Below are 26,751 nucleotides of genomic sequence, written 5' to 3' on the forward strand. Positions count from 1 at the left end.
GGAGAATTTGAACAATTCATCAAATTTCAACGTTCATTTTCGGGTTCTGTGAAAGACTTATTCAAGTTCTGTTTTTATATCATTGTAGTCTAGTTGCTTGACAAAACTGAAATAAAAACAGAACTTGAAAAAATCTTTCACAGAACTTGAAAATGAACATTGAAATTTGATGAATTGTTCAGATTCTCCGAAACAACCCGTCCTTATTCTGCATTGACCATCGACATTTTCAACGCTACAAAGACAGTTAATCAACAACTATATATTGTCGCATATCTCAACATCATTTAACATAAAAATAACATAACGGTCACAACTAGGAATCGAACCCAGGACCTCTTGTCTTACCAGGACAGGCGTCTTAAACCACTAGACCATTAGGAACTATTTACTAAACATTATATTTGTCGATATTATATTTCAAATTCAGAATTAAAAATATCATCTTCCAACTAATTTTTCCCGTATTTTTGGCATCTACCTTTAAAATGATTACAAAGTTTCTACTGAAATTGGTTTCTAACCTAGAATGTGTCTTGGATAAACATATCAATAAATAAAAAAAATATCAGCGTCTGTAAAGATGCTTCTTGTGTACTTTGTGCACGTCCCCTTGAAAAATATATATTGTGTGTAGTTTTTTTTTGAGAGTGGATGTGGAATAGTTGGTTTTAGCGTTTCTTTCGTACTAGACAGTGGATTTAAAGGTAGACTCTAGAAAGTAGTCAATGTCAACAGAAAAATAAACCATGCTAAGATAAACTTATTGACGTGGAATGTTGATTAATCTCTGGCATATTTGTGATAGCATGAGCGGAGTATTTTCTTTTTAAAAAATCATATCGCAAAGATTTTTCAATCAGGGTAATCCCCTTTATGTTTGCTCAAGAGTTAAACATTGAGATATGATACACTAGGGGCGTTAACCAGTTAGTATTTATGCTCGCTAAGTACGTAAATTCTCGCTCAAATTTATACGGACTAATGCGGTCGCTTAATCCTTACGAGGCTTGGATCAAATTTATTTTTTAGACGCTGCGGCGCTAATGTCTTGTTTGTCTGGCAGAAATTTAGATAAATTACCTACTTTATCAGTATGGACTTCGATGATTGATCGAGCGATTATGCATGGTGCCCGGTGTAGTACAAAGACAAACTGATAACATCACATAGGGAACCCAAAAAAAACTTTAATTAAACGGTTAAAAAACTTTAAAAGCCGGGTTGACGCTTTACTGTAATTTAAAGTAGATTGAATAGCTGATATTAACCCTGTGGCAAAAATTCTAACTTTGGACTCGATTTACGCGAAAACAACAGCTCAAACCAAAAAAGTTATACCCCAAAATTGTCTCCAAACGTGATGCAGAATCAACACTAGGAGTTTCTGAACACCGTGTATATGTGAAAAAAACACATATACAGGGTTTTCCAATAAGAGGTGTTATTTTGCATAGCCCGCTATTTCAGTAGATGTTACTTTTGAAGCTGTCATTTTTTGACATTTGACAAATAGAAACTACGTCATTAATAAAAATGGAACGATATACGCTTCAACAAACGCATTGAAATTATTAAAATTCACTTGATTGAATCAAATGCAAATCATCTTGAGTGATGATGCCCATTTCCGCCTCGGTGGCTTGGTCAACAAGCAAAATTGTCGCATCTGGGGCTCGGAAAACCCAAGAGTTATTGTTAGAAAGCCTTTTTATCCTCAACGTGTACTTTTTGGTGCGGTTTATGGTCTAGCGGAGTCATTGGACCTTAATTTTTTGAAAATGAGGCTGGAGCAACAGTTACGGTGGATGGATTGCGCTATCGAGAGATGATTAATGATTTTTTATGGCCGGAATTAGATGATATTAATCTGGAAAGCATTTACTTTCAACAAGACGGCGCTACGTGCCACACAAGCAACGAAACTATTGATCTTTTACGATTGAATATCAAAATAACACCTCTTATTGGAAACCCTTTACTTCTAGATTGGTATAAAGTTTCTGAATAGCATAGCTTATAATAGCTAGTATATATTAATTTTACATTATTGAGAAAATATTCACAAGTGTGAAGCTTTCGAGTCTTAAATGAATAATATATCTCTTTGACGCGAACTTTACATTTATCTAATAACTGCTCGAATTTTTTTTTCTCGGCAACTGCCACACTTCGTTCAGTCCTTCATTAATAGGGTTTCGCGCATTAACCCTTATTTCAACATTCTTATCAATCTTTCCATCTCTTGTGAACATATTTTCAAAACTCATAGACTTGCTCCATGTACTCATTTTGCACAGCTTTTCGAGTCAACGTTGGCTTCAGACTATGTAGTAAACGTTCAAAAAAGAGAAGAAGATGGTTTTAAAAGGAGCCTATGTCATCTTTATGGATGCTGTGTGGGGGTCTTTTTAAGAAAATGAAAGGAGAGGAAGTTCTGGGAAGGAATAGGTATCATTGCTAGGTAGGATTCTGAGGATCAGTGTGTTCAGGAATCACAGACGAATGAATATATCCCTCCCACAAGGAAGGCGATGGGTCAAGAGACAAGATGGAGACGTCAAAATGTTCCCATACCAGCCTTTCCCATTCTGGCATGCCACGCAGTTGGTGGGTAGGCATATCCTGACCCGATGAACCTGGGCACCCCTGCTAAATCACCAAACGTCGCGAACCACTTGGGGTGACCTATGCCAGATGTGTTGGTTATCCAATAAACGGTCCCTGGACGGCAGTACCCAAACCTGCCTCCCAATTGAGAAAATTTAAAATTAATTGCTTTAAGCAAAAATATTCAATAAATCCTGACTTATTTAAAATAGAGCAAAATTTTTTGACAAATATCTGAAGTTGCATTTAAAGAAACACTATAATTTTTTCACATTTTTAACATGTTAAATAACAAAACCAGGTGTGTTTTTTTTATAATTTTTCTATCTACTTATTTATATATTAACGCCGATTATAGCGGCTTTTACAAAAGAATAACAATTGTTTTACATATGAATACAGAATATACATAGATAAAAAAAATATAAAATACATAAAAGAGAACAATAGAAATAGTAGTATCAACATAAAAAAGTACAATGAGTAGGTTATTATAAATACAATATTTCATATTATAAATCCCGGATATTATGTAATGAGTGTTAAGAAATTGATACTTTAAAACTGTATTTGATTATAGTCAATCTGAGAAGCGCTGACAGACAGTTTAAATTAAGTAGTGTTTGTATGAGGTTAAACTAGCAATGTTTATAGGTTCATCCAAAACATATTTATTTCCAAGTACATGTAGGCGATTCATTATGGAATTGAGTTCAGCGTTAGATCCTGTATTGTTGCAATGATAGGGAAATTTGAAACGAACTGATCGACTAGGTACATGGAAACATATTAACGAAAGAAGTTCAGGGGAGTTCAACAGGTTGGTAACGATTTTTAATAAATAAAATAGGTCAAAACAAATTCTTCTTTCTTTTAATGTATCGAGTCCCAATAATTGTAAAAGAGAGGGGTAATTAATGTTTTCGATGAATATTCCCAATTTAAAATTAATATAACGTAAAAATTTATGTTGGACTCGCTCAAGGGAATTCTCATGTGCTCTGTAGGAAGGACTCCAAATGGTGGTGTTAAATTCTAGTTGGCTTCTAACAAGTGAAGTGTATGATTTATTATATTTTTTCGTGCATGATTTGCGATTTTTTCTTTCGAGGGAAATTAAAATTAATACTTTCTGTACTCGGCAAATGCATAAAGATTATCTTAAAAAGTAACATGATTTATGAGTTTCAAAACTTTAAATGAAGTTATATTTCGGTAAGAATTCGGAATGTGGAGACCTAAATGCCTACCAGACTATGCAATCGGTTCTTTTACGGAATGTAGGCCACTCCTTGTCGTTTAATATCAACGGCTATCACCGCCCACCTTCTTTAAAGTCAAAACCATTATTATTTACTTTCATTTTGATTTTTCCGCCTTCTTAGTAATATGTTTTCCCATAACCTCAAAGCGGCGCCACTTCATATACAAGATACGTTCAATCTTCTTTCCGTGTGCTTGCTTAGATAAACTGGTAAAATAAATTAGTATATTATAATATGATAGAATTCCGCCAGATTTTCCAGCGAAAATAAGATTTAATAATCGGAAATAATCAGCGAATGGAAGTTCAATCATTTGAGTTCATTTTGCACATTACCTACAAATTCGGTCCCATGATTACTCAACACAGTGACAATTCAACACACTTTTAAAAAGTGATATAAAGTCATTAGAAACGACGAAAAAAAAATTTTGAAACCTAACCTAATCTAACCTACTTAACACAGTGAATAAAGTTTTTGTTTCATCACGTTTTTTTCATGACTTTATATAACTTTTTAAAGATGTGATGATTTATCCGGTCACCACAAATTCATAGAAAATTATATTTTAATAAATATTCACAGCGTCCGGAATCTAGTGGAACAAACGGAAAACTGGTGAATCTACATCAAAAATAGAGAACCTCCATTTTTTTTTTTTTTCATTTCTTCTTTTTTCGGCATTTAAAGGGTTAAAAATAACGTTTCGAGCCGGATGTGAAGAGTTAAAAAAAAACCCTTTTGGTTTTTTTTAAAATTATATAAAAAAATGTCATCTTCGGAATCGAATTGTTCGTAAAACTCAAATAAATAAAGCGATACTACAAAATCGACTTTAAATGTGACGTAGGTTATAGTTTTGTACCCTTATTTAGGCATAAATAAACGCCCTTAACGTGCTCAATCGCATTAATTTTGTCATAATATGCAACGTACTGTTAACTTTTCTGGAATTGCATGCTTTTCATCGGCGTTTCATATTATTTTTAGCTCAATTACATCTGTGAATTCACAGCCCTTATAAAGCACGTAGTTAAAATTCATAATTAAAACAATGAATCAATATCCCAACAAAGTCATGACCCAAGAGATAATGATTTATTTATAAATTATAATGGGTAATTTTTGGATATTCCTTAACATTAATTTAAAATCAACATATTTAAAATCCTAAATAATGGTCTGGACTCACCAGAACTTACCAATTTAATAATTTTTCATATTCCGTCTAGATCAACCCGACAATCTGATTTATTTTATCTACTCTCTTGTAGAACAAACATTCGAAAACAATCCCCAATTCCTCGTATATGTGCACAATATAATACAAAATTTTACAGTATTGACATTTTTGGTAATAACCTAAAGAAATATCGATATGAAGTAATGCGTACGATCGATTATTAATATAAGGGTATGGAATGTATCGGGAGCATCTCCTATCCTCTTCCTATTTTCCTCTTCCTCTCCCTTTCCTAGCACCAAATTAATTTAAAGATACAAAATCTTCATTTTTAATGCACTTTAACATAAGAAACTTCTGTGGCTTGACTTTAGTTAACTTGTATATTTATATCTTTAATTGTATATTATATAAAAGCTGTTTGTTTCTTACAAAATAAATAAATAAATATAAACGTTTTTATTTATCGAAATTAGCAATAATATGTTATATAACATTCTTATTAATTAATTTAATTACCCAGTTAGAAGAAATATTGTCGGATCTAACTGGGGAACTAGTACATTTACATATACTTAAAAATAATAAAGGTATATGTAGAAAAAAGTAGGTATATACCAAAAATATTGGAAAATAAAATCATCAGTTAAAATTCACACAAAATAGCAATACGTTATTAAAAGAATATATATGAAAATCATCAGTCAAACACCAATCAGGTTATGGTTACAAATGTACCATTCGTTTGTTAAATCAGTTTTTATTGCATCCGGTATCTTTAAATAGCTTTGGGTATATATATTCCTAGTGGTGTTGAGTAGCTGTCATTTTGCATCTGGGAATATATATATAATATAATATTCCCTCATGTTCTAGGTCTTACACAGTTCGGATTCTTTAAAAACTCACATTCTAACATCGAATCGTTTCGATTGACTTAAGTATACCATACATTGGAGCATAGTACCTTGAGAAAGAAATCCCTTGGGACAAAGTGAAAAAAAAACCAAATTTAGGTCGCAATTTTCGGTGTGTTTTCAAGAAAATAAACACGTTTCTTTTCGTTTTTGAAACGCATTTATTCTTCTAGAATATGTTCGTAAAGAAGTAGAGGATGAAGCAAAAATATGAAAGTTGTATTGAAGAAACACCGTGTACCGAAATAGCTAGAACTTTTGCTTTTAATTGTGTCATCAAATGGAAGTACTTGTTTGAGAATTCAGACAAGCGATACAATACCTAACTATAATATAATATTTTATCATATATATGTTATCAGACATAATAATTCCGGTTGTCTGTGAAGTGCGCTATTTATTTAGAGATTTTCTGATTATAGGTACCTACCTAAATATAGTCAAAAAATTATTTTATTTTAATTAATTAATTGATTCTTTTCTACACAAATTTGTTTTTCTGAGTTAAAATTTTTTACACATTTCGAGATTTTTCAATTTTATTAAGGTGTTCGTTCGAAATGTAAATTTTTAGATTTTCTGATTATAGGTACCTACCTAAATATAATCAGAAAATTATTTTATTTTAATTAATTAATCAATTCTTTTCTGCACAAATCTGTTTTTCTGCTTTAAAAATTTTGACACACTTCGAGATTTTTCAATTTTATTAAGGTGTTCATTCGAAATGTTAATTAATGATCGTCTCTCTAATTTCTCAACAAAATTTATATATAGGTGTCAGGAGGGATACTGCAACTAAAAATGAAAAATAATGTTTTTCAAATTCCAATGTTTTAAGGTAGTTTTTAGGTAAATAAAAGTTATTTTTCTTTTTTAATTCTACCATCATGTAGAATCACCTCCAGAATTTAACGCACTTAACCCCGGTACACCTTGCATATGCAATGATCTTGAGGCAAAATTTTAATAAATTCTTTCGATTTGAAAAATTGTACAAATTTAATATCCCGTGATTTTTACTGGTCTTGCTAGTAATATTATAATTTTATTATAATATGTTGGCCTACTAACGTGGATTTACTTTGTCAAAAAAATGCTGTGGAAAGCGAAAAACTTAAGGCACTTACTTTTTTATGATACCGTTGTTTTCAAATTGCCCGGTGCTAGTAGAGTTCATGTGATATCAGGGCCAGCCCTGAGCCAAATGGCGCCTGTTATAAACAAACCCTCCCAGCGCCTTGCTCCTTGGCGCCTTAGCAAGTCGGCGCCAGGAGCGGACTGCTCCAATTGTGCTGGCATAGGGCCATCCCTGCACGGAATCCCTTGTAGATAATATAGAGGTATGATATGTAAAAATAAAGGGAATTCAAGGATTGATAAGTACCTAGCTACTTAGATCGTGTCTTTGTACACAGTTAAAACTATTTAATTCATTCATAACAGTTAATATTTCAAATAAGACCAAAAGTTTAAGGCCCTGCAACAGATGTTGACAACTTGTGTCCGGAGAAATCCTTGTGCACCAACACTTTAACGTTTTCTAATTTTTTATTTATTTTTTTTATTTGGTACAATATTTTTTACATTTCAAAGTTTTCCAGTAATGTTGGCCTCACTGGGTGGCTTGCCCGTGCTGAGGCCTTCATTTTATAATATGAAAACATAATCTACATCAGGGCTTCCCTAACTGTGAGTCGCGACGCCTCGGGGCGCCGCGGGATCATCCCAGGGGCGTCGTGAGGCATTCTTTATCGCGAGAATATCGTTCCATCAGCACTGCAGCGTTAAGGGTTTTATTACCGTTTGCGACATCATACTTGTGTGAGACAGGTTTCTCTGCAGTTGCAGTAAGAATAAGTACAGATCAAAAATAAATTTAGAGGCAGAGACGAGAGTGGCGATTTCGAAACTTCAACCTCGTTTTGAGAAACTATGCTTAGAAAAGCAAGCACATCCTTCTCATTAATACCAAAGAAAAAAATTGCTTTTTACCTTTTTTGTTTGCTTCCATTTTTGTTTTTATGTTGTGTTCTTTATTTTCTAATAAAAAATTTAGATACTATTTGGAGTTTTTCTAACAAATTGTTATTAGGTAACGTACCCATACTATGTGACCCGTTCAGGGGGGGGTTTCAAAATACTACGCTTGGTACAAATGAGCGGCGGTGGGCTTAGATTTTCAGTCACTGAAGGGGGGGGGGGGGGGGGCGTCGCAAAAATATGGCAACTTCCCAAGGGCGTCACAGTTGAAAAAAGTTTGGGAAGCCCTGATCTACATAATACATTTAAAGAGAAAATAATGCATTTTAAATATAATCTTGTGTGTTTGTGAGTGATGTGTGTTTATATTGGTTTTGTGTGTTACGTGTAGGTTTTATTTTTATTTAATGCTATGACATTTTAGTAATATTGTCTATTTTTTTCTTTAATCCATTTTGTAATTTTGTGTGTGAATTAATTTTTATTTTCCTCAATTTTAATTTCAAGTTTTACACTGTTGAAAGCTTTTATAGCATGGTATTGGTAGTGTCTTTGTCCAAAGCTTGAATTTACTGTCGGAGTTTTTATGTTTTCTTTGTACGCTTGTCTAACTGGTATGTTAGTGTTATTTTGTGTATGCTGAAATTTATTTTTTTTGGCAAAAAAGTAGTTTAGTAGTTATTTAATTATTTAATGAACGTTATAAAATACGTGCGTACATATTCCTATTGATCGTTAAGAGACAAAAATAACCCACATACCTATGTGAAATTTGAAAGGGTCAAATATTACATTAAATTGATTAAAAATTGACACCACTCTTTCTTGATATTTTAGACGCCAACTGAGTTTGATTGAGAATACATCAAATCTTGACGAAACGATCGATAAAGCTCTATGTCAAAGCGAAATTGACGAAATTATAGTCTTACAATTATTTTTATAAGCAATAATTATAGTCTAACAATTATTTTTATAAGCAATAATTATAGTCTAACAATTATTTTTATAAGCAATAATTATTAGCTTGAAACACTCATCCACATTGAAAAATCTCCTGATAAAAGATACATGACGCCAACGGGACTTGAACCCGTGTCCTTTCGATTGGACAGAATTGGACAGAATCGAAAGGACATGGGTTCAAGTCCCGTTGGCGTCATGTATCTTTTATCAGGAGATTTTTCAATGTGGATTTCAGGCTAATAATTATTGCTTATAAAAATAATTGTTACCCTTTGTGCTATGTATAAAAAATCTTGTCTTAAACATTAGTTACCAAAAAAATAATAATTAATATTTGACAAGTTCTAGTATCTTCACCAAAAAATGTAGACAATTTGTCTCGACGCCATCTAGTGAGAGAGTTAGCACTTACAATGCCTTTCTCATATAGAATAAAGTTGGTTGTTTCAGGTGAAAAAAATGTAACAAGCAGTAATTGTTGAATGAAACACTAGTATATATTGAATTATTTCGCGGATAAGAGATAAGCCGCCATAGCTCAGTGGTCAGAGCTGTCGACCGGAATTCGAAATGACACGGGTTCAAGTCCCGTTGGCGTCATGTATCTTTTATCAGGAGATTTTTCAATGTGGATGAGTGTTTCAGGCTAATAATTATTGCTTATAAAAATAATTGTTACCCTTTGTGCTATGCATAAAAAATCTTGTCTTAAACATTAGTTTACCAAAAAAATATAAATTATAGTCAGTTAGCGATATTTGCAAGCATGGTCAGAAGATGATTCCGCAGTCGGCAGATAAAAGTCGCTGCTTTTAGCGCGGCTTACAAGGTATCGGATACGCTGTCAATGTGCCCAACTTCTTGGATAATGTCATTCGTTGTGCAAAATAACTGGCTTATTAATGAGTAGAGATGGACTAACTAAGCTCTTAGTTAGTTTAACTTCTGTTCGGTATCTTCGGCAAGTCACACATACAATATGAAAATATAAATATGTTTAATCATTTTAGTGTGAGAAAGGGTTTTCCAATAAGAGGTGTTATTTTGATATTCAATCGTAAAAGATCAATGGTTTCATTGCTTGTGTGGCACGTAGCGCCGTTTTGTTGAGATTAAACGTTGTCCAGATCAATACCATCCAATTCCGTCCATAAAAAATCATAAATCATCTCTCGATAGCGATCCATTCACCGTAACTGTTGCTCCAGCCTCATTTTCGAAAAAGAAAGGTCCAATGACTCCGCCGAACCATAAACCGCACCAAAAAGTCACACGTTAAAGATAGAGAGCCTTTTCAACAATAACTCTTGGGTTTTCCGAGCCCCAGATGCGACAATTTTGCTTGTTGACGAAGCCACCGAGGTGGAAATGGGCCTCATCACTCAAGATGATTTGCATTTGATTCCATCGTTCCATTTTTATTAATGGCGTAGTTTCTACTTATAAAATGTCAAAAAATGACAGCTTCAAAAGTTACATCTACTGAAATAGCGGGATATTCGAAATAATACCTCTTATTGGAAAACCCTGTATTATTACCTAAAAAGAACGGCCATCTTGAAATCAGAGCTTCTAAAATAAGTAAGTATTAAACTTGATAAACACATTCTCTTAATCTTTATTACAACAAAGTTGACATTATGCACAGTATGTATTTTGTTGTCTTCACCTTTACGAAATAAAATAAAGCAGATTTATTTGAGACAGTTAGGGCTTGTGAAAAACACGGTAATCTAATAGAAATTTGTTTAGCCATTATTGTATTTTGCGACGCTGTAATTGAAATGTAACATCTGTGCTATGTCACTGCGGATAACGCAAATTACAAATTATATGAGGTATATACCGAATACTTACCTGATATAGCGGATGTTGAAAGGTGGATGGATGACTCTGGTTGCACCTTTTTCATGTTTGATGAACATCTTTTGGCGCGAATAGGGGGGAAAACTAACTTAAAGTGGATGAACACAGGACGATGCTTTCGCACGGAACGACGCATTCAATCGACCCTCGTCGGCTCTTTCGTCCGGCCGTCAAAACTCTGTGCGGTATATTTGATTCTTTTCTCACTAAAAATGTCAATATTTATTTTCTTAATTGTAATTCATTTTTAATTTGCAATATAATCCTTTTTCATATTTTAATAATAGAAAAATATTTGTTTTATTATCAAAAATAAAAAGACTTTGTTCTGTAATTATTAAAATTATTTGTGTTATCGAAGGACCGTTAGTACAAATCAAAAAATGCGTTGTTAACAGAAGAAAAAGGCTCACCAAATGTCATTTTTGAGAAACTTCATCTACAATACGAAAGCTATTATAATTTGAAAGTAGAGTGAGTATGAAAGCGGGCGAAGGTAATTTGGAATTGTTGGAACATACAACTATAACATCTTTGAAGTACAATGATCTTGTCTGTTCGAAAAATATGTGTAATTTAATAAAGGCTGTACAACCAGGCTTGTTTACATTCATTTCACTTCTTTCAATAAAAATCAACAAAAACAATCAATGAACACCTCTCTCCAATCTTAACTTTGTACACTACCTTGAATAAATTAATTTAAACTCTCTAAACTTACTACGGAAATCAGAGGATAAACACTGTTATAAAAAAAATCGGATCGTTTTCAACAATGTTATAAAATAGTTTCGAAAGTTGAAAATTACGGAACAAAACAAACAATTCCTCCAACATATTATCAGGTACCTGGTTTACATTGTTCAATACTACTAAATTACCTAACTTATTTCATACACTGTAAATCCTTATGTTTTATATGTTACCAGGATAATTCGGTAAATTCCGAATACAATACATGCTAACAAGTTACTTTTTCTATATTGTCACAACTACAAACAAAACAAAAAACTCCATTTCTACTTTTCATTATTTCTAAATACCTAACTTATCTCTTATACTGTAAATCCGAATGCAAAACATCTTACCATGTTAATCTTTATAAAGCCACTACTACTGTAAAAAAAAATATATAAATATATACACAACTTGATTGAAGGGATTTTTTTTGTTATGTAATTATGTACGGAATAAACACTTTATTATATTATTATTATTATTATATGTACATTTTTAAGGAATAATATGAACTACACCTGTCATTTTGTCTTTTCTGGAACGGGAAACTTTCCTAGTTGAACAGGCAAAGCTTCCTAATATGTAATTTGTACTTTCTTTTGTATCTATCTTTAAATCAATAAATAAATTTACCAACCCATTGTATACCGAACAACGAAATATCGATGTTCTTACAAACTTTTCTTTTAGGGTTAAAATATTAATCCATTAAAATGGTCCAACGCTAAACTTTCTATTAATTTTAATTATTTCATAGTTTCAATGTCCAAAATGTTTTGTCTGAAAATTCTGCAATAGATGTTATAGTAAATTATTTATTTTCTTTATCAACAGATTTCTATCCGTCGAACACCACATAGAAGTATAGCGGACACAAGAGAAGAAAAATAAGGTAAGATTTTGAAATATTAAATGTATGTTTATTATCACGAAATAATACGCAGAAAATGAAATTATATTAAAGTACGAATTCAACGATGAAATGTAATTAATATTACCTACTGATTTCAAGTTTCAATATTTTAAAACAAAACTTGAGAACCGAACAATATCCATCAAAATTTGATATTATATCTTCAAATATGCTCTAAAAATCTTGAATATAGCACAAAATGTCACAGTGAAATTTGACGTTTGTTGTTATTTTATCGAATCACCTAACACCAAATTACCCCACTAATTTGATAACAGTGAAAAATCGAAGTGTAGATATAATATGTCCCGACGCCATCTCGTGGGAAATTCAGCACTAACAAAGCCTTTCCTACAAAAACAAAGTTGGTTGTTCACAGGTGAAAAAAATATAATAAGCAGTAATTGTTGATTGAGGTACTAGAACATATTGAATTATTTGGCGGGTTGGAAATAAGCCGACATAGCTCAGTGGTTCAGAGCACCTGACTGGACATCAGAAGGTACGGGTTCAATTCCCGTTGGCGGCATTTATTTTTACTCGGGAGATATTTTCAATTTGTATTGATATTTCAGGCGACTAATTATATATATTTATATATAGGTTATATATAAGTTCAAACGACAATTAATATATTTTGCTATTGTTGAGAAAGCTTTATAAGATTTCAATGAAAAAAATATATATCTACTAGGTACCGTCAGAAAAGCCAGAGTTCACACTCTTTTAAAATAAATTCACGTAAAATAATAAGATTGAAAAATTTGGAATAAACGGTTTTATGACAAAACAGAACGGTGATAAAACAGAACCTCTTTGAAAAAAAACCTATTCTAACTTACCTATCTACCTAACCTATTTTTTTCATCACTTTTTAAAAGTGTCCTCTTTGTACGATTACATGATAATATTATACAGCTTTCTGACAAAAGTGACCATTTTTAAAACAAGAAACATTTTTCAGTACCTATTTATGCCTTGTGTAAAGCAATTTAGAAAAAAAATTAATAGAGTGCTGAAGAGATAAATTAACAAAAAGCGGAATAAAAAAAGGAGTGTTACCAACACAAATATTGACTGTGTTGTATTTGATAATGAATATTAGGCAGTTTTTAAAGAGAGATAAAAACCAACATTTTAGGTTAACGAAAGACAAAAATGTACAATTGCTTCAATTCATAAAAACAACGTTTTATATTCTCATTGGTGCAAAAAGGTTACATTTGCTTAATGTACCACAACACTCTAAAACGACTCAAATAAAATTGTGCCTGTTTTTTATCCAACATGAAAGGAACAGAACAATGAGAACACGTTTTTTAATGTTGTAAATTGGGGATTTTACGTACAAAGTTACCCCTGTTTGTTAAATCAACAATTTGAGTACAACAGGGTGTTTATAAACCAAAGGTTATTCTGAAGATACATTTCGTACAAATCGCACGATCGATTTAGTTATCGAAGCAAATGTATTCCTAAAAAAAGATTAATCGAGTGATCGTAGACAAATAAACAACATTCAACAACAACTAACTGTCCTGGGGGTTTATCCTAGTCAAATCGATAAATTTACGAGTACAATATCAGTTTTGTATAAAGAACTACATTATTAAAACAGTTGAGATATTAACAGTCAACCGAAATTTAACTGAGCAAGGAGCCGCGTTAGTTTTGAGGGCTTTTTGTCGTTGACCGTGTTTGCGAATATTGTTAACTGACCATAGATCACGGATTCATTCAATATTGAATACGATACGTGTCAATAGACACGGGTCATTATCGATCGTCTGTGCTAGATTCTCGAAATTGCTTACCTCCTGACTTGTTAAACAAAATATAATAGAAAATACTTACACACGTGCATGCAATATTTTTAATGAAAAACACTGGCAAAAGTTTAAAATCAAAATGCTTTCCGTTTAAGATTGTGTTCAATATATTGTAAAACATTCTCTCTTATGAAGACATTGTCAATTGTAACGAAAATAAATATAAAATCTGTATTAAATTTTTTTTTTTTAAATGAATTCATGTCCGAACTAAGCGGAACAACGTAAAATGGTATGATATATTTTGGAGTATCTCTTATTTTTATTATATATGCATTACCAATACTGTTTTTTTTAATAAATTTTATACAATTGATAAAAATTCATTTACCATAAATAAATGATTGTTTATCAGTTGTGTAAAATATTATTAAGGCGATCTCTCTCTCTGGTATCAATCCTGGGATTGGTTTGCAGCAATTTATTAGAGCGATAATGAATTAATATTTTACAAGGAAAACTAGAATTGGTTTCTCAGTTATGTAAATTGTACGTGTATTGTTTAAAATAACCGTATTGTAAACTGTTGATTTCCCAAAAATATAATAAATAATATTATCTGGAAGATAACGTAATCTGAAAACTGTATTATTTGTCAGTGGTTAAGGGGTTCAAAGGTTTTGGTTCCCACTCAGGCGTCGCGGGTTTGATCATCTGCTAGATAAGTCTCCATCATTGCACAAGCAACTTAGTATGTAAAATGGTAATAAGAGGAACACAAACATTGTCAGGTTTGTCTTTCTTAAAGAAGTTTCGATTATTATAAAATATATTTACTATTGCAAGCCGTGTAGTTTGATCACGTGTTGTCTGAAGCAATAAAAACTCCCGAACACTGTGATTTGGCGTTATGAAATTTGAAATAGGGATTATATTTTGTTTTATTATTTAATGCGAATTTAGTAAAAAAAAACAATATCATTAAAAATATTAAGTCGATAGTGACTCCATCTGTCTGTCTATTTAATGAACTCTAGAACTTCTGCTTTGATTTTAAGTATCATTTTAAAAATCGGAAGTGTTTGTTTGGAGAGTTCTAAACATTTAAAAGAAAATTATTTTATTTACAATTTTCAAAATTGTTATTATAATATCCCGTGATTTTTTCACGGGTCTGCGTTAGAAATATGTTGTAGGAAACCCATTGTTACAACTCGAAATTGGTTGACACAAATGCGTTTATGTACTCATTTAGTACCCATTACATACCTAACGTTTACTGAATACTAACAATGTCTTAACTGCACGTTTAACAGAGCCACGTTCCTTGTTCAAAACAGTTTAGCATGTTAACCTTTATCACACTTAACATTTCGGTGAACAAACCACTGTGTAATAAAATCACCAGAATAAGCAGGGATAAGTAAGATAAGCCCGCTTTCCTCGGCTTGAGTCGGTATAGATATACTAAAAAAGGTTATGACTTGAATATTCACAGATTTATTCTTATGAATCTTGCGATATCGAAATATGAAAAAAATGTATTTTTTGTTCCGATTTCTTTTAGTAGTGTTAATTTATTTGATGTTTACATTATTGAATAATGTATTTCTTTTAGATCTAAAAAATACACACATAAGAATTAGGTATGATACTGCAATATTATTTCTATAAAGAAGAGAATTTAATTTTTATACAAATCTACATAGTTATTAATTATTAATTTTCGGGAAATCGACAGTTTACATTTAATCAGTTTGTACATAAGTATTATATAGCCAAAATAAAACCAATTACGGATTTCATCATTGTGACTTTACCTCTACTAAGACAGCATAACAAAGAATAAGTAAATAAAATTTATAAGAAAGGAATATGAAATTAAAAATTTATACAAGACAAAAGATTATATAAAATTAAAAATTAACAAAACAAAACATTTATCAATACATTTATAGCCATGAAGAGAGGTTGTAGATATACGAGTAAATCAAATCATAATAGAAATATAAACAATAAAGACATATCATTATTCACAAACCATCAGAGAAATATTCTTTTATGGACCTCTTGTATTTGGTAAGTTCGCAACTGAAAATATCCACCTTGGATAATACGCTATTATTATTATTCCGAGATTGATGCAATTTTTGACACTTGACCTTCAAGATAAGAGAAAGGACAATGTTTAAGATTTTGTAAAACCACATATCATAATGCATATATCTGAAATATTTTTTAACATTAATTCCTGAGCATATTTTGGGTAAAAATGTGGTTGTCATTTTCCTGTACGACGATATATACATTTTTTTTAAATATAAGGGTAAAAATTATATCACGCGTCGGCACTGATCATTCTGTCATACGTCGCAATGTATCAAGTGATACGAACTCCATCTCGCCTGCGCGGTGCTGCTGGAGCGAGATAGAGTGCATAATCACGCGATGCGCTAGGTGAAACAACTTGCGCAGAGTGTGTCAGAATGTTTTTTAAATTTCTCCAATCTTTCAATGTCGTTGCCAATTTAAAATCACTGATGCAAATTATGTTATCAGACACATAGTATTTTAATCACAGTGATCTGGAAGATCTTGATAAACAAACAGCACGCTCATACTTTACGCTGCCAATATATTAGTGTAATTATTTGAAGATCGTTGGCACTAGATTGGAAAACGTACTGCGTTAAACATATGAAATTTATATTCACACCGCAGACTTATCCATATTCATTATAGAACCTTAGCGCGAAAGCATCCGAAGGTCACATCAAATTACAGCAGATATCGAACCTTAAAATATATCAGAAAACTTATCACGTGTTCGATGTGAAACGTATTTTTGATGTGTTCCAAACATTGAATAGATAAATGGTAGAGGTGACTGGTGAGCGAAGTGAACTCAATTTTTCTTTGTTCTGATCAATTTGATCAAACGTTTTCATATTATTGCTACGCGGTCAACTACGAATCCAGGGGTTTCAGGTTCTATACCGGCCAGATAAAATTTAAGTGAAACCGCAAAAGAGTCTCAACTGCTCCCAACCAACTCAAGAGTCAGTGAGACTATGGCATCCCCAATTCGAGGGGGTGAAGGCAGTGGGGAGAGTAAAGAAACGGGGAAGAGGAAGGTGGAAAAGAACATGGCTATTTAGATATGGTCACAAAACAAGACCAAAGCCATTTCAAGCAAAGTTTCACTTCTGAATGGTGGTCTTACACCAGGACGATACTGGGAGTATATTTCACTCTGAAACATGCAATATTGCGCACGCTTGGATTTGAACCCACGACCTTTAGATTGCTAATTGTAACGTATCTCGTATATCCTACCGGCTGCGCCACTGTAACGTATCGTTGTTTTATAGGATAGAATACTGGGCCCTTAATCTCCAGTATTCTAAAGAGGAAAGGATCTGGTAATATATTGAATAGTCGTAGATTCTTATATACGGACTCTGTTTAATTCGGAATATAATAAACTGACAATACAAGTAACAAGTTGCCTAAAGGCCGTCTAGCGAGAGAAAGAGCTCTTCGCGACCCGACAATGTAACCGGAGGCCGTTGGTAGCGTTCGGTTATGTTCGGTAGAACCCGAACCTACCCGAACCTTTTAAATCACCAAATACTACACTAATCAAGAGCCTCGCCCCTCGTCCGAGGAGACCGTCTCCTATGATTTGCAATCTTTAGAGCACAGGCGTTGTTGTGGGAATGCTGTCCTTATTACACTGGTATTTCAATGGAATATGTTCCGAGGAACTAGCGTCATTGAACCAATCAACCGATGATATTATTGAGAAAAAATAAATGAAATTTTTTTTCAAACAAATCCGGCACCGTTGTACAGTCCAAAAACACGCCAAACGCGCGCCTAAAGTTCGTAGACATTTGACATTGTCATATGTTGTTTCTATAACTCGTTCTTGAATTGAACAGCTAGGCTGTGGAATGGTTTGTTGGCCCTTGTGTTTCCTACGTCCTACAATATGGGTTTATTCTTGAATATACCCATAGTGCGCCCAGGTACATTCCTTCCTTTTCTCAAAAGGCTCTCCATATAGCAACCCCAAAGATTAAATTATTTTCCTCAGGGCCTCCCTCTTGTGTGGAGTTAATGTAAAAAACACCCAACTCCCCAACGCAACCCAACCCAGTCCAACCCAACTCAACTCAACCTAACTGGATTGAATTTGGCAACACTTAGCATTTTTAATTGGATGTTATTTGTAGACTAGCCAATTTATTCGTTATTTATGAGTTAGATTACACTTCTAGGATTTATCTTGTCAGTGGATATAAATGTTTATATTTAGCGCGAGTTTTTCCGTCACCCTGGTATCTCCTTTGAAATTTTATTCGACTCTGAATCCGGATAAGACACGGGGTACTGATTTGAGGGCTCTTAACGTAAAAGACATGCTTTTTAAAATGGTGAAAATGTGATATACAGAATACGTGGAAACCTTAAACAGGATACCGAAAAAAAATCTTTTCATATCTTTGACCTTTATTCAACCTTTTCTAATTTAACCGTAACAGCCATGAACAAGAATTATTTTAAAAATAATAATTTCGGTTGTGACTCTCTGTGTGACTCCTGTTCAATTAATTATAGAATTTTCAAAAAACGGAATTGTTTATTTAAAGAATTATATGAAGTAACTTAATGTATTTATTTATTAAATGCATCTCACTATACATAAATCACGTTCTTTCTCAGAAAAATCAACCTCACTAGGACTGTGTTTATCGAAGTCAACAATATACATTTGAGTGAAGCAAAATAGAGTAATCACAAACATACACGAAAACACATAATATTTAAAAAAGTAAGAAAAAAATATATTTGATTAGTTACTAGATGGGTAATTTGAAAATATTTTAATCATTATTACTACTTATTAATCTTTAATCCCAAACAGAAACAAGTAGATAATAAAGACAGCTAGGGTGACATTTAGTTTTTAGCAAATGGAACTTATATAAAATCTTATTATTTAAGAAAAAATAATGATGAAAAAATATTTAAACAATCGTCTGTCAATACATAAACCTTAATTAACTTTTTAAATTTAACTAAGGAATTGGTAGACTCAATATGATTTGGAAAAATATCAAACATAAGTGATTCACGATATAAATAGTTTCTTGACCAAAATAAGTTTAATGTAGAGTCAATTCTAGTTAAACGCTTTTGTTGTATTCTTTCAGCAAATTTAATATTGATAAAAAATCGACAAAGTATTCTGTATCACATATTTTATATATATCTGTTTTATACACATAACATTACATTCCTGATTAAGTAGGTTGGATGAATAACAGAATTATGTTTCATACATAACATTAAGGATCAATTTTTGAGTAATATTTAGTGGTTCATCATAGAACCTTAGACATGATCCGCAGCATATTATGTTATAAGAAAGTCGAGATTCTAAGGCAAAATAGACAGTTTAATATAATAATATAATATTTAAATGATAAAATTATTTTAATAGAATATTTTCAAAAATGTAACTGATTTGGCAAGATTTTAGACCATCCCATTTAAATATGAGACACGAATGGAAAAAACTGATTTAACTTTTTTTTACCAGAAGTAGTCTGATTTGACCTCCAACGCTCAACGAACCGGAAACTACCGAATCCGGTCTCCGCGCTCTACTATTTAGGTAATAATATGAGAACATCTTTCGACGAGAAATAAATACGTAATAACGATCCTAATTCATGTACTAATGCATGTTATTTTTATTTTTATTGATTTTAAACGAAAACATAGTTTTAAGACTTATTCAATAGTTGCAAAATCACAGTGTGGCGTCATATCTGACGCGTACCCAGCGTTGCTTAACTTTTCGCTACTTTTTACATATATAATATGCATTATTTATAAATACAGTCCTTGCGAAAGAAATTCTCTAAATGATAGTGAAAACCCTATTAAAAACCGTTGCGTAGTTTAGAAGAACTAAGCGCACAAACATACATACGCGGATAGCGACTTTATTTTAGTTTAACAGAGAAAAGATAAATAACTGTATGCACCAATATTAAATTAAAATATTCGACATATTGATTCAAAACGAATGATTTTTTCGTCAGGATAAACGTAGAACGAAAATTAACTATTTTATTAATTTATTTATTTTCGGAAATCAACTATTTACATTTAATCATTTTGTGCATAAGTATAATATAGCCAAAATGAACCATTTATGAATTTTCTCCTTGTGACTTTACCTCTTCTGAGACAGCATAATATGGAATAAGTAAATTAAATTTGTAAGAAAGGAATATGAATTAAAAAAATTATACAAAACAAAATATTATATTTATGCAAGAATAAACAAATAAGTGTAGAAAAATAAGTCTCCATAGAAAAAATACTATATTGAGCAGTGACTAATTATTTATTGTAACAAAACGATTATATTAAATAAATAAATTATTAGAAAATTTTTGCAGTTATGTTCTGATCAATTTTTTTTATAATTTTACACAACAGAATCAAGAAGTAAGTAAGAAGTCTAAATAATATAAAATAAAAAAATATTATCACCAATATTCATGTGAAAAAAATGGGATTGCTACTTTTAAAAACACTTTTTATAATTTATACTTTTTAAGTAATCTCATTGTAATCAAATTGTATTTTGTGTAATTTTTTTACCCTTTGTATCATTGTATATCAAAACAATGACATGTTTCCAAAATCTAGTTGGAAAATCAGAACTTTTTTCCAAAAATAAATTTTATTTTGATTGATTTGTGTTATTTCACAATTTTATCATCTCTAAATAGTATAAGATAAAGTCGCTATCCGCGTGCGCTTAGTTCTTCTAAACTTCGCACTGGATTTTGATAGGCTTTTCACTATCATTTAGAGAATATTTTCCGGAAGGTTGACATATATAATACGTGCATATTATGCTTATAGAAAGTAGAGAAATGTCGATTTTTTTATAATAAAGTCGAAAAAAAATATTTTCGGGAACTAAATTGCTAACGTTGTCTAAACCTTATGAGATAAATCAAAATAATTGCTACGGAATTTTACATCTTAAAAAGGCCTACCGTAAACTTTGTTGTTGTATGTGTCTTTCTCCTAAGTCAAAGTACAAATCAACTAGTATAAAATTAGTTAATTCGTTGCAAATAAATTTATATTATGTTGTTACCTCTATTATACTGAAATGCAAAAGATATCCGCGCCTGTCTTTTTGTGTGCTTAGTTCTTTTAAACTTAGTAGATACATGTTCAACGAACATTTTGCTTTTACTAGTAGGTAGTTCCATCAGATTTATAGCTAATTTTAAATTCATCACAGTCACTTTGCACGGTGTACATGATTTATGAAAAACCTCAAAAATTCACAAGGCGAGAACATGGAATAAATTGAAAGTCAGCGACAGCGTTTAAGATCTACAAACATAGAAAATTTATGATTGAAAGTGCTTGGAATTTTTCAGTGCCGAATAAATCTATAAAAGAAAACTACCACTGGATGAATATGGGCAGCATGCGATGGTAGCTTATATTTGCATACTGTAAATGATTTTTACTTTGACCGCTGCGAACAAAATGCAATTTAGTAGAGGTCCCATAGAGAATGCAAACGTCACGTATGGATTTGAAGTTATTTAAGCGAATTGTATTAAGATTTCATTGGAAAGCTTTATACTTCATATTTATACCTTTATACATTGGAGCGTAGCCGGGAGCAGTGTTGCCAACTCAACTACTTCAAAATATGCTAGAGTGATGGGAAAAATATGCTAAATTCCTTTAAAAAATGCCAAAAAAAAGCCAACATAAATTTCACTTAGTATTTATTGAGAAATAGAGTGATGGGAAAAATAAGCAAGAAAAATGCTAAATTACTTTAAAAAATACAAAAAAGCTAAGATAAATTTAACTTAGAAATAAAATCAGTGAAATAAAATATCAATATCTTCATCTTCTTCTTCTTCATTAACAGCAGCTGATGTGGAAGGCTGAGAGACGGAGTCGTAACTTTCTTTGGTCCCAATGCAGCGTAGTACTTCGTCAGGAACAGTGTAAGAATAACAACACTTTCCTGCTCTCTTTAGGCCAAATCTCACGTACAAAATGGCATTCAGGGTTCTCACCGCCAAACGATTTCGGAGTATTGTTTTCACCAGACTCATTTGGCTAAATACACGTTCAATGTCCGCATTTGAATGTGGCAATGTTAAAATGGACATTGCAAACTGACATAAATCACCGAAGGGGTTATTATAAGCTGCATCTTTATATTGCATGACTTCATTCCAAAACTCTACAGTGGAAGTCAAGGATTCCCATTTAATGTGAACTATGTTTCTCCATTGAGACACCAGTTTTTCAATCGATATCATTTTTGTTAGTTAAAAAATTGGATTTTATTATTTTCATGTTTTTGTAAAAATAAGCCAAATAAATATGCTATACGCTAAAAGCATAAAAGTTATGCTAAACATGGAGTAATTATGCCAAATTTAGCATATAATATGCTAACTTGGCAACTCTGGCCGGGAGTTGTAGTGGTGAGAATACTGATGCGCGTACTGAAGCGTGTATACCATCGCAGCATCAGTACGCCAGTATTTCTTGTGCGCCATGGAAGACGGTGCTGCATTGAAAACGTCCTAGCGACATTTAAAGGCGTATCTGCTGTGCACAATTACTTCAAAAACATGCTCAAGAAAAACCGGGCTATGTCCAATATTGCTTGGCTTATTGCTGCTGGAGACAGAATCGCAGAGAACTTCAAATCGTCAAAGTTCCTGCAGCTCGCATAGAAACTAATAACTTTTCTCTTGGTGTGATCGTAACTTTTATTTCAAATTATTTTTAGTTCATTATGTTTCAAAATACACGGAGAAACCATAGCTAGCAATTTTTTAAACTTCTCATTGGTCATCCCAAAATAATTTTACAGTCCTCAGCAAATTTTGATCCATAAAATTCAAATGTGAGAATTTTTCTCTTTTTAGAAGCCAGTCCTTCACACAAAGTTTACGCATCGCTCCTTTCTTTGTATCATATACATCCGTAACATATACATCAAACATTATTCTTTAATACATACACAACCAACTATCAGACACACTCACTAACCAATAGGATGCATGATCCAGGCAACTCGTTTTGGGGTACTGTTGATATATTTAATGACAAAATTTATAAAAATAAGCGTAATTTATACCAGCACTTTGTTGAATCCTATTGTCTTATATGTAGTAACGTTCTAGTTATTTTATTATATGTTACTGTTTCGTTTTACTGTTATTGTTTAATTTTTAAATCCTTTTTAATATTTTTCATTTTATTCTAACTATACTTGTAATCACACTTTTATAATTGTGTATTAATATGTAAATCTATTTTGTACCTTATAAGATGAATTACATCTACATATACTGTTATTATTTCCCATTTAGTACAGATATTCTCCTATGTACACTAAATCGTGTATCATTATTATTTAAAAGACCTTTTAAGCATATAAATAGACAAAAGTGTGCCGTGGGCGTGTTCGCTTGTCCGAATAAGCTCAAATTTTCTTTTCATCTTTTGAAATCAATCAAACATATTCAAATATTGAAATTCTTTGTTGAATAGAAAATCAATTTCACTTGCCTGTCTTATTTATATAACTTATTCGTATTTTAAGTTGAATTGTATGGTTTTGTAAAAAAAATAGCACTGATTATTTTATTTGCTGTGCAATGCGAGAAATGCCGCTTATGAACGGTGTCCGGAAACTAATGGTACATACAGAGAAACCAAAAAACTTTTGGAGCCCGATATTCGCTTCGAGGCATTTAAAATACAGTAAAAAGATGATAGTAACCTCTTAGCAACAGATTTTTTTTCAAAATTTGTCAAATAATTCTAATTGTGGACCAAAGTTATGTTCCCCAAAATAGGTATTATATCAACTGTGAGATGTATGATTTAGTTTTTTTTACATTAACTCCAAACATAATAAAAATAATCATTTCCCTCAGGGCCTATGTCATCTTTGGGGATGATGTGTAGGTTCTTTTGAAGGTCAGTATGTCCAGGAGTGACAGACGGATAAATCTATCCCTGCCACTGCTTTGCAAGCCGATTGGTGTAGAGAGTCTGGCTAGAGATGTCGAAGGGTCTCTCTCAACCAGCCTCTCCCGATCCGGCAGGCTGACAATACAAACCAATTCACTAGAATTTTGTGACCATTTAAAAAGGTAAAAAATATGTAAAAATTAGGTGCAAGATAATATTGTTAATTTAAATATGACGTTTAATAAATAGATCCCATGATTAAGACACTGTCTCGGTAAGACAAAAAATCCTGGGTGACCATTTAATTTTATGTGTCTTGTTCTGTTTCATGTTTCATTTAGATTCGTTAGTATCATCGGCTTCTTCGATGATATATTACATTGATGGGTATAACGTGTAACCTTTAAAAGTTAAAGAAAAGTTGTTGCAATAAAAATTTTTGCATTGCAGCTTTTTTGCTGAACACGTTTTGAAATGATCTGAATATATGCTTGAAATAATATAAAGTGTATTAAACTGTTTTATTTTGACTATGTAAGAAGTCAACTTGAGTACAATTCTCCTGTCTGGAACCCATATTATAATATACATGTACAAGCTTTTGAAAGACTACAAAAAAATTCTTACGTTTTATAAATTTTAAAATGTGTATTCCAGCAATTATGTTGAAATATAAGACTTTGTTAAATTATATGAATATGCTCAAATCGTCAGACAGAAGAATTTTCAATGACTTGGTATTTCTAAATAAAATTCTGTATTTCTAAATAAAGTGATTTAGTTCATAGTACGGTATTGCTAGAATTGATAAGCTTCCGGATTCCACAAGGTAATACTCGAAGTCAGGATTTATTTCAGTGCAGAAATTCTGGGATTAACTACCATATGTATTCCTCTTTGTCCAGAATAAAATAGTAACTAATGGAGGGAAACAATTATACCAAGTCGATATCTTCAATTTATGTTTAAACAAATATAAAATGTTGTTAATGAAACAATTCAGTTATCTACTATAAATAATGTAAATTTCGTGATATTCATACGTAAAAGCCCCGAAAAAGGGCGAAAATAAATAAATAAAAAAATTTCATACACAAAGGTTTTCATTGACTTATTATTTCCGTATAAAATTATGATACATTTGATATTCTAGAATTGCTTGCATCGGTAAGCTTTTGGATTCCATTAACTGTCACTAAATACATACAAAATTTTGTTTCAGGGGCAGTTCAGTTATGTAAAAAAATAAAAATATACTGAAATCCGCAAAGCAATATCACCTTTCCTGCTAAATGCCCATGTTTCATCACTAATTTTGTCACCTGCTCGGTGTCACATCTCGTGTTGTAGCCGCTTAAATAATTCATACGTGTTGCTGCGTGGAACTTCGGAGTTGCCTCTGTAGACTGTGCACGTGTCACGTTCAACAACACTCCCATCGGGAATCGGAAACAATCCCCTGCATAGTAAAGCCTTACGCTCAGGGGCGGATTTACGATGGGGATGTTTTTGTTACAGAAGATTGAGAAATTATTGGCAATGAAAGTTGACGTACCAAGGGTTGATACGACCGCGTGGCTGATTTGTTGCCGTGTCAACTGTTGTTACGGTTGCAAAAGGTTAAGCAGAGGAACCGAAAAATATATTGTATAGTAGAAACTGTTGAAATTTTGATGATGATAAAGAATTATCATTAATAATAATAATAATAATAATGATTTATTGTCTTCTTTTCTTAGTATATAGAGATAATGATATCCTCACTGGGATCTCCTGTGCTGAGGATTTAATTTACATATTATAATTTAATTATAAGAAATTAATATTACAACAAAGTAACATATGAATTTAATTATAAACATTATATCATGAAGTATAATTTTTTTTTAAATAATTTTAAAATAAGTTATATAGTGTTTTTTTGTATAGTTCAGTTTAGTAGATTCGGTTTTAGTCTGTGTTTGATATCAGTATATTTTCTATTTCAGATCTCCCTATATAAAGTATCCAGCCTTTTATTTGAGATTTAAATGTTATAATGTTGAGGTTTTTGAGTGAGAGTGGTATTTTATTGTAGAGTTTAATACTATGATATAAGAAGATTTTTTGCCCAAAAGTTGTATTAGTAGTTATTTGTTGGATAAGTTTTTGACCATGAGATCTAGTGTTTCTATTGTACGTGTTTGTTGTTATTTCTTGGGTTTTGTAATTATGAATGTAAATGAGTATAGTTTTTTAGTATTGAATTTTTGAAATTTTATTTTATTTTTTTATTTATTTATTCGAGAACATAGTTTAAGAATATAGTTGTTTAATTGACATGATGTTAAGATTGATGAAGATTTCGTCAGTGCTAGTTCTTACAGGAACTTTCAGTATAATTTTCATTATGTCTTTTTGAGTTTTAATTAGTGGATTTAGTATATTTTTATTTGCACTGACCCATCCAATAATACCGTAAAATAAATATAAATTT

General features: G+C 31.8%; 1 protein-coding gene across 1 annotated transcript in view; it reads left to right on the forward strand.

The window, feature by feature from the left end:
* Dh44 (corticotropin-releasing diuretic hormone 44) overlaps positions 1–26,751 on the forward strand; it is a 435,996-nt gene that overhangs the window by 76,151 nt on the left and 333,094 nt on the right. The window contains exon 2 of the mRNA XM_089647556.1: positions 12,363–12,420. The gene's annotated coding sequence lies outside the window, so the exon portion shown is untranslated. The remainder of the gene's footprint in view (positions 1–12,362; positions 12,421–26,751) is intronic.

Source organism: Hesperophylax consimilis, chromosome 26, assembly GCF_061612785.1.
Source record: "Hesperophylax consimilis isolate HC1 chromosome 26, BYU_Hcon_1.0, whole genome shotgun sequence".
NCBI lineage: Eukaryota > Metazoa > Arthropoda > Insecta > Trichoptera > Limnephilidae > Hesperophylax > Hesperophylax consimilis.